General features: G+C 47.5%; 1 long non-coding RNA gene across 1 annotated transcript; it reads right to left on the bottom strand.

Annotated features, from left to right (window-relative positions):
• Positions 1–234: 234 nt before the first annotated feature.
• Positions 235–8,101, bottom strand: LOC147124150 (uncharacterized). Its single transcript, XR_015077671.1, has 2 exons — positions 7,409–8,101; positions 235–7,367 (listed from the first exon to the last, which is right to left on the bottom strand). It is a non-coding gene; the product is annotated as an uncharacterized LOC147124150 (long non-coding RNA).
• Between the last annotated feature and the right edge of the window lie 2,149 nt (positions 8,102–10,250).

Genomic DNA, 10,250 nt, shown 5'->3' with positions numbered 1-10,250 from the left:
TCAACATGGTTTTATGAAAGGGAAATCGTGTTTGACAAATTTACTAGAGTTCTTTGAGGATGTAACGAGCAGGGTGGATAAAGGGGAACCAGTAGATGTAGTGTATTTGGATTTACAGAATACATTCGATAAGCTGTGTTGTAGCTAATTTGGGGCTACATGGACCAGGTGATATTCTAGGTCGACACGATCCCAACAGAAGCCTTTGGAGTCAAATAAAACTCTGACCACGAGTGAATGGCAAAGTAAAAGAATGCTTTATTGCAGAGCTCTGGGAGAAGCAGCTATACACCCGGTGTGCAATCGCCACACTTCTCATTTTACACACACAAAGCCCCTGCCTATATACAGGGGTCAAAACAAATTACCTCATATTACTAATCACCGCGATACCCCGTGACATCTATAATGGTTACCTATTTTAAGCAAGCGATGGACCCTAGGTCTAAAACCTTTTTCGGGACCTTTAACCGCAGACAGGAGAAGCAGAAGTCCAACCTATTTTCCGTCGCAAGGTGACCACAATCGTTCAATAACAAAATTGCAGCTGGCATTATCTCATCCCAGCCTACGTGCGAGTTCAGGGGGCCCCTTTGTCAACCAGTTTAATGTCAAGTATCCCGACAGTCTTTGCAAAGTCCTTAGTACTGAAATTCTCCTTAACAATCCCTCCTTTTGGTCCTGGATCACGATCTTCTTGGTCCAGCTGACCATCAATCTTCTTTCTTCACAGTGTTGTTCCTACAACCACTGACTCATCCGAGGGAAGGCAGTTGGTTCAGGTTGGTCCTCCTTGTCCTTTTCCATAAGCGATAGTTCATCCGCCTGAATCACACTGACTGGCATTACCGGTGTCATTGCCATTTTGCAACAAGCTCTCACTATAGTTAGCAGACAGCATATTGCAACACATATCGCAACGATGATAGCCAATGCATGCGTTATCCAGGAACCCCATCCTGTTAGTCCTAGCCACTCCAACCATCCTTCTCCCGGATTGGTATGGACTCTCTTCACTTCATCCTTCATGTGGTTTACTAAGTTTGTGATATTTTCCGCACTATCAGGGATATAAGTACAGCACTCACTTCCTATCAAGACACAGGTTCCTCCTTGTGCTGCAAGGAGGTAATCTAAGGCCATTCGATTTTGGAGGGCTACTGTTCTAATGGCTACCATTTCAGTACTCATTTCTGTTAAAGCTTCCCCAGTAACATTGGCAACTACCTCTATTAACCTTGCCAACTTCCTTGTTTCATCCATTAAGTTCATTATTCCATAGGGAGGGTTTATTACACCAAAAAATCTTTGATAAGCTCCTAGCTCTCTTTTAATCCGGTATTTCTTAAATTCGTGGTGTTCCCCAATCTCATTCAAGAGGTGAATGTAGGGTACCACATAACCTAAGTAACACGAACCCGTCCAATTCCGGGGTAACCATGGATAGGCTCGGTGACCACATATAAAATATGTACCATTATAGGCTTTTAGACTATCTAGCCCAGGACTTGGGTTACTTGGATCCTGCTCTTGATTGAATGTGCTGGGTCCCGTTAGGATAACGGACTCCGTGTACCCCGGGTTACCGTAACAATGCATATTATCGCAACTAAACATATTACGGTCTTCATTTTCAATTTTAAGTAAGGACTGCCTGTCTGAAACTGGCTTATGGTTTCTCTGGCCCTCCCGGTAACACTCTTGTAACAACGCGTTAAGATAAAAGCACACAAGCACAACCGATGCAATAAGCCACGAAATAAATGCCCACACAGGCAAACAGATCAAAGTATCAGGCATTAATCACCTGATGTTGACCTGGAAAATAATACAAGGGTGTATTATTAGTAACTTCTATGCACACCCCTTCTGAGGTAGATTAAGGCTTAAAACTTAAAATGGGTGTTGGATGTCAGCAGGTCAGAACGATCCAAACACCATAACAGATCTCGCATAATCGCAGTCACCTTTCCAAGGCCGAGTACGAGTTCTGTAACCCCGAAGCGTAATCCTTATGCCTTAACCAAACAGTATCAATTCTCAATCTGCGTTGTACGCCCCTACAGATTGAGTCCTTAACACAATAACTTAACAACTTTAATCTTAATTTTATGCTGGTTACATTCATTTAGTCAGTCTTTTCTTTCGTGGTTTCACTCTCCCCGGTAGTCTCCGTCTCAGGAGGCTCCAGGGATGACTTTGGCTCATATATCTTTAGCTGTGTCCAATGTTTCCACACTCCCTTTCCCCGTATGTCTAGACAGGCGCAAGTATCTCCGCTAATAATAACTTCGTAAGGCCCATTCCATTTGGGAGCAAAGCCTGATTTGGTTGGTAATACCTTTAGCATTACCCTAGTTCCCGCTGTAGGGACTTCTGGTAACGGGAAGGGGAATTCCTTCTCGTCCTGCTCCCTCTGGCGGTACCTTACCTGCGTCCGCATTTCTTTTAATTGTTTACTCATTTCTTGGACATATCGCCGTAGCTTGTCCTTTAAGGGGCCTACATCCACCCCTCCCGTAATTATGCCTTCTGGCAATTGCATTGCTCGTCCTGTCATAAGTTCATACGGGGCAAGGTCTGTGGTACGATTACAGGTGGCTCGTAATTTCATCAGAATGATAGGTAACACTTCCACCCATGTTTTTCCCGATTCCTGCATGGCCTTAGCCAGCGCATTTTTTAGTGTTCGGTTCATTCTTTCTACCATCCCCGAGCTCTGGGGATGGTAGGGTATATGAAACTTTTGCTTAATTCCCATTAACTGGCACATATGTTTGACCACACCTCCTGTGAAGTGGGTCCCTTGATCCGAATCTATCTGGAGCGGCATTCCCCAACGTGGGATTACCTCCTCCGCCAAGATTCGAGCGACTGTAGTGGCCGTACAATTTCTGGTGGGAAAGGCCTCCACCCATCTTGTGAATTGATCAATGATTACCAAGCAATACGTCTTACCCTTTGACATGGGTAGGGGCCCCGTAAAATCAATTTGCAAGTGCTCCCATGGCCCTCGGGGCCTGGGTTGGTGTCCTAATCTAATCTTAACCGGTCTTCCTGGGTTATGCTGAGCGCACACGATGCATCGTTGACAATACTTAGCAATGTCCCGCCCCATACCCTTCCACCACCACTCCTTACCTAAAGTCTGTTGCATCGCCTCCTTTCCAGAGTGGCTTAATCCATGGTGTATTTCGAGTAGGGTATTCTGTATACACTCGGGGGCCATTACCTTGTTATTTATTCGCCATACTCCGTCTGCTGTTGGTCTGGCTCCTTGTTCTTTCCATCTTTGCCTTTCACTAGGTAATATATCCTCGTGTAGCTCAGCGATACTAATTTCATTTCCTGGGCTATCTACACTGGCTACAGGTTCCTCGGGTTCTCATCCTAAGGCTAACTCCGCGGATTGTTTCGCTATCTGCTTTCCTTCCTTCCGTTCTAGGTTTGCTTCTTTCCGTTCCAAGATCAGGGCTGCCTGAGCTGCCCTGTCAGCTGCCTGGTTGCCCATATAACCCGTCCATTCTGGACTGTCTCTGGCTGGTTCTTTTTGGTGTGCTTTAATCTTTATTACTGCGACCTGTTTAGGCTTATTACTAGCTTCCAGGAGGGCTTCGATTCTTTCCTGATGTCTTATGGGGGTCCCTCTGGTAGTTACAAATCCCCGTCTGCCCCATGCAGTCATGTAGTCATGGACTACACCGAACGCATATCGGCTATCTGTATATATATTTACAATTTTATTCTCGGACTCTTCTAGTGCTACTGTCAGAGCCACTAGTTCTGCTACTTGGGCTGACAAGCCTCCTTCAAGTCTCCCCGATCGTACAGTTCTCATCTGACTATTTACTACAGCCCAGCCCGTACGAGGCTGTCCGTCTATATATTTTCGGGACCCGTCCACGTACAGGGTCTCTTCAGCCCCTGGTAACGGAGTGTCTTTTATCTTGTCTCCCTCTAAGTCAGCATCTACATCTCCACAGTCATGGGAAATACCCGACCCCAATACTCCTTCAGCCGGGTTTTCCCTTGCGTCTCTGACTATTGTTACTGCTTTACTGGGAGGGAGGAGAACAGCCTCCCATTTCGCTCGTCTCAAGTGTGAGACTGATCGCAATTTTCTGGTATTTAACATTTCTACCAAAGTATGCTTTGTGTGGAGAATAATATCTCCTGTCATTACAACGGGCTCGCTAATTTTTACGGCCCAAGCTGCACAATCTAGAGCGGCTATGCAGCGCGAGAGTCCCGATACTACTGGTCCTTCTGCAGTGGAATAGTATGCTACGGGTCTACGTTTATCTCCATGCTCCTGGGTGACTACGGCCGAATAAAATCCTTCCTCATTATCGCAGTGTATGTGGAAGGGTTTGTTCATATCTGGGAGTCCTAGTCCTGGGGCTGATATCAGATCTCGTTTAAGTTGGGTATAAGCTTGTTCCTGCTCAGGACCCCATTCGATGGGGTCCAGGGCAGGCTTACCCCCTTTTACCAATCGCTGTATGGGTTCCGCTGTTTTTGCGAACCCCGGGATGAAGTTTCGGCTGTAATTAAAAAGCCCCAGTACTTTCCTTACTCCTCTTACTGTTACCGGTCTAGGCATGGTTTGTATTGCCCCTTTTCTATCTGCGGGCATCTCCTTTACCCCTTGTGAGATAAGGTGTCCTAAATATAAGACCTGGGTTTTGCCTATTTGTGCCTTTTTGGGGCTGACCTTCAGTCCTGCCTCCCCTAAGGTCTTTAGGACTGCACCGAGTGCAGTCTTATGTCCCTCTTTTGTAGTGGACGCTATGAGTATATCTTCCACATACTGGAGGGTGGTACTCCCAAGTGGGAGTTCCACTTTTTGGAGAATGTCACACATGACCTGGTGAAAGATCGCTGGACTGTTATGGAACCCTTGGGGAAGTCGGGTCCATGTATATTGCTTGTCGCCTACTGTGAAGGCAAACTTTTCTTGAGACCCCGGGTCTAATGGCAGAGCCCAGAACCCGTTAGCTATGTCTAGCACGGTAAAGATCTTATGCCCCGGGTCTAACCCATTTAATATCGTGGAGGGGCTAGCAACTATGGGGTGTAACTTTGGGGTTACCTTATTTAGGGCGGTGTAATCTATTGTAAGCCTGAAGCTCCCGTCAGGTTTTCCCACTGGCCAGGTCGGGGAGTTAGTGGTGCTGGTTGTTTCCCTTAGAATACCTCGCTCCACTAACCCTTTTACTATCTCTATTACTGCTTTACGGGCTTCTGGCTTTATGGGGTACTGACGATGGGGTTTATGCTCTGGTCCGGGCACTATGATAGGGTCCATGTTGACCCTACCAGTGTCCAGCTTGTTCGCCGCCCAGGTGCCCTCCACAGAGTTACAAATGTCTTCATATTCTGGTAGAGGTGGGTTGGACCACGTATTTATTGCTGCTACTCCTAACGTTGTCGTGTGGCCCGTTAAGCACCCCACATCTTGGGTCTTTCCACTTACATCTGGCCAGGTTAACTTACCCTTTCCACAATCTACAAGTACCTGGTACTCTCTTAACAGGTCATTACCCATTATAGTCCCTTCATTATTTTTACATACATAAAAGCTCATGGGGATATAACGCCCATTTATTTCTACTACTTGCGGGATGCTGCGGAAGGCTGTGACACCTTCACCGCCCACCCCAGTAATTACCGCACTTTTCTTTGTTACAGGGAGGGGGAGGTTGGTTATAGATATTGCTGCTCCTGTGTCCACTAACATCTCACATGGTCGGCCCCCTATTAGTGCAGACACATATATTCGCCCCCCCTTTTTTCTTCCTCCCTGTATGGGGGCCACCGAATATCATTCTTGTTGCCATTTGAGATAACTTTGCCATTTCTTAAAATCCTCATACTGAGCAGTTGGGACGGTCATCTCAGCATCCTTTAGGCTTCCTGTCTCCTTTAGCCTTTGATAACATGTGAGTGCCAAGTGCCCCTTTTTCCCACAATAACTACACTCCTTCAACGGTTTTGGTTGCTTACAGTCTCTAATAAAGTGTCCTACCTTACCACAATTGTGGCAAGCGCCTTTCGGTTTTGTCCCTGACCCGACATTGTCGGATTGGACTGCACTTACTCTCTCCTTCTTCACTTGCACCTCTTCCTTCTCCCTAGTCTGTAATCCGTCAACGCCACATGCCCATTCAACTATCTCATCATATACTCTGGTAGTCAGTACTCCTAGTTTTAGGATTGCCTGATGGGGGGGGGGACAGCCCATCTTTAAATGCCTGGATAAAGGCTGGGTCTGTTCTCACCGCGTTTGGCTGTCCAGAGGATTCTCCGTAGACGGCGAACAATCGTTCCCCGTATTCTGAAGAGCCCTCTCCTTTCTTTTGTTTACACGCCGTTATTTTATTCCAATTTGTGGGGGCCTCTCCTAACACCCCTTGTACTGCTATTTTGTATAACTGGAAGGCGGGAGTCATTTCTTCCTTATTCATTTTTAGTGGGCATTGATTCACCCATCTTCCGTTGCGGTAGTCTGTGTTGGCATTGCCAGCGCCTTGGTTTTCAGGTACCAACCGCCATCTGTCCACGGGGCATGCTGCCTGCACTAATTGGTGTACGTCCCTAAGGTGGAGGGAATGACCCTGCCAAACTGAATCCAGCTCCGCCCAAAATTTAGTGTTAGAACTCCGGGTCTGTAGTTTTCCCAGACGGCTCATAACGGCTTCCTTTTCACCTGGGGTAAATGCTTTCCAATCTGCTCTTCCCCTATTAGCAACCACTAGGTCATTCAGTGGGTCTTGCCTTGTCACCGGTGCTACATTATAAACTGGGGGTGCGCTGGTGTTGGTATATGGGGGCAGAGCTTCTTCTCTCCCTGTCTCTCCCCAGGTTTGTCGGTTATATTCTCTCAGCCATTGTTGTTGTCCTTCATTAACTCCTTTGAGGACTTCTATTTGCTTTTTACATCCCTCACACTCTGTTCGGAGGTTATCTATCTGAAGTTGTTTTCCCTTAAGACTCACCGCTGCCTTTTCTGCCTGTTCTATCAATCCTGCCAATTGATGAACCAACAGTACTCCTGCTTTTTTAGTTCTTCCCTTTTTCTGTGTGTCCCACCATGACCGCTGTTGGTCCAAACCTTTGGATACGTCCCACCCGTCTTCCTGCATTCTTTCAATAAGGGTACATCTATCCGTCATAAAAGTATCGATGAGGGAGCCCGGGGGCCCCCGCTTCAGATCCTTACTCGACATTATGTCCCTTGGTCACTATCTTCGGCCCTCCGATTCTGAGAACACAAATACCTTTCTCTCGGGGTCCGTCACGTGTAGGTAAAGGTTGGTCCGGCTCCTTTACCTCTCCTCTCTTCCAGTTCTCCTCCTAGGCTATACCTGGTTTCCCTGGAATCTCCAGTTCTCCTCCCAGGCTATACCTAGTTTCCCTGGAATTACAAGAAATAATGCAGTCTTACGGTTGTTAGTATCCTAGCACAATTTTACATATGCCATCTCACCTCTCTTTTGTTCTTTTAGATCACTCGAGCGTGTGTCCGCTTGATCAGGGCGGCCAGTCACTCGGTGACCCTGCTCGCAGCGCCAATTGTTGTAGCTAATTTGGGGCTACGTGGACCAGGTGATATTCTAGGTCGACACGATCCCAACAGAAGCCTTTGGAGTCAAATAAAACTCTGACCACGAGTGAATGGCAAAGTAAAAGAATGCTTTATTGCAGAGCTCTGGGAGAAGCAGCTATACACCCGGTGTGCAATCGCCACACTTCTCATTTTACACACACAAAGCCCCTGCCTATATACAGGGGTCAAAACAAATGACCTCATATTACTAATCACCGCGATACCCCGTGACATCTATAATGGTTACCTATTTTAAGCAAGCGATGGACCCTAGGTCTAAAACCTTTTTCGGGACCTTTAACCGCAGACAGGAGAAGCAGAAGTCCAACCTATTTTCCGTCGCAAGGTGACCACAATCGTTCAATAACAAAACTGCAGCTGGCATTATCTCATCCCAGCCTACGTGCGAGTTCAGGGGGCCCCTTTGTCAACCAGTTTAATGTCAAGTATCCCGACAGTCTTTGCAAAGTCCTTAGTACTGAAATTCTCCTTAACAATGCCACATAAAAGGTTACTGCACAAGATAAGAGCTCATGGTGATAGGGGTAATATATTAGACTGGATAGAGGATTGGCTAACTGACAGAAAACAGAGAGTCGGAATAAATGGGTAATTTTCAGGTTGGCAAACTGTAACTAGTGGAGTGCCGCAGGGATCAGTGCTGGGGCCTCAACTATTTACAATCTATATTAATGACTTGGATGAAGTGACCGAGTGTACTGTTGCCAAATTTGCTGATGATACAAAGATAGGTGGGAATGCAAGTTGTGAGGAGGACACAGAGTCTGCAAAGGGATATAGATAGGTTAAGTGAGTGGGCAAAAATTTGGCAGATGGAGTATAATGTGGGAAAATGTGAGGTTATCCACTTTGGTAAGAAGAATAAAAAAGCAAAATATTATTTAAATGGAGAGAGACTACAGAATGCTGTGGTACAGAGGGATCTGGGTGTCTTTGTACATGAAACACAAAAAGTTAGCATGCAGGTATAGCAAGTAATTAGGAAGGCAAATGGAATATTGTCCTTTATTGCAAGGGGGATGGACTATAAATGTAGGAAAGTCTTGCTACAACTGTACAGGGCGTTGGTGAGACCACACCTGGAGTACTGTGTACAGTTTTGGTCTCCTTATTTAAGGAAGGATATACTTGCATTGGAGGCAGTTCAGAGAAGGTTCCCTAGGTTGATTCCCGAGATGAAGGGGTTGTCTTATGATGAAAGGTTGAGCAGGTTGGGCCTATACTCATTGGAGTTTAGAAGAATCAGAGGTGATCTTATTGAAACATATAGGCCTAGAAATTCACTATGGCCCCGCCAGCTGGCTAGCGCCCAAAAGTTAGCGCTGGGCGCGGAGCCAGTTGCGACCGTCAGAAATTCAGTTTTTGTGCCCCAAGTCGGAACCGGGCACTATTCCAGGGTGTGCCCGCCCCAGCTTGGGGCGCTGAAGCTGAATTTCAGTGCTGTAGGCGCCGCTGCGCCACCCGCTGCGGAGCGGCAGGCTGCGGTACTGCAGGCCTCCTCCTTCTCTTAAGGGGGAGGTGCCTGCAACGGGGAGATCGCCGCTGGATTGTGCCGGCAAATGAGCCCGGCACCACGGAGAAGTGCCGGCCTCGCGGAAAGCAGCCGGCAATGCCGCGGGGGGGTGGGTGGAGGAGGCCGGGGAAGGAGGTGCGGGCAGGTGGCCGCCGAAAAAGCAGCCGGCCGCACCTCCACCTTAAAGCGCCCCAGTAATGATGCAGGACGGCCCCGTTTTCCAATCGCTGTTTGCGGCCGCTGCAGAAGAGGCGGCTGCAACTATATATGGGGGTCGGGCCGGTAGCGTGGCGGAACCGGGGCACTGCGCACACTGATGACGTCATCGGTGTCGGCGCAGCGCTACCGGCTACCGCCGCCATTACCGCTGCGCTGAATATCAGCGCAAACTCCTCTATTGGCGCAGAAGCCCTCTTTGGGCGGTAACTGGCCGCAAAGCTGGCGGCGCCTTACTGAATTTCTAGGCCATAAGATTGTGAGGGGGCTTGACAGGGTAGATGCATGGGGAAATCTAGAACTAGGGGGCATAGTTTCAGGATAAGGGGTCACCCATTTAAAACGGAGATGAGGAGGAATTTCTTCTCTCAGAGGGTCGTGAATCTTTGGAATTCTCTACCCCAGAGAGCTGTGGAGTCTGGGTCATTGCATACACTCAAGGCAGAGATAGACAGATTTTTGAAAAACAGGAGAATGAAGGGTTATGGGGAACGGGCAGGAAAGTGGAGTTGAGGCCAAGATCAGATCAACCATGATCTTATTGAATGGCGGAGCAGGCTCGAGGGGCCGAATGGTCTATTCCTGCTCCTATTTCTTATGTTCTTATGTTCTTATGTTCTTATTGTAATGTATATACCTTTAAGGGGGGAACTATCTTTTACAGCTCATGTATACTGCAGTACCGGCAGTGACTACACCTGTATATAGCACTGAGTAGTAATCTGTACAGATCAGTTCCAGTGTGAGCCACGTTTAGTAAACACCTGTTGCACCGTTCTCCTGCAGTCTGTGTCTTATTATACACGGACGCAACATTGGCGACAAGGCAAGTTCGAACCTACCTGCAACTCTGCATCACCTCCCGGGGATTCATTCCTGGAGATCAGTGGA

Source organism: Somniosus microcephalus, chromosome 1, assembly GCF_052327205.1.
Source record: "Somniosus microcephalus isolate GS21.2 chromosome 1, FLI_Smic_1.0, whole genome shotgun sequence".
In the NCBI taxonomy this organism is placed as follows: Eukaryota; Metazoa; Chordata; class Chondrichthyes; order Squaliformes; family Somniosidae; genus Somniosus; species Somniosus microcephalus.
Note: the sequence above shows the minus strand (reverse complement) of the source record. Positions and strands in the feature narration are given on the sequence as shown.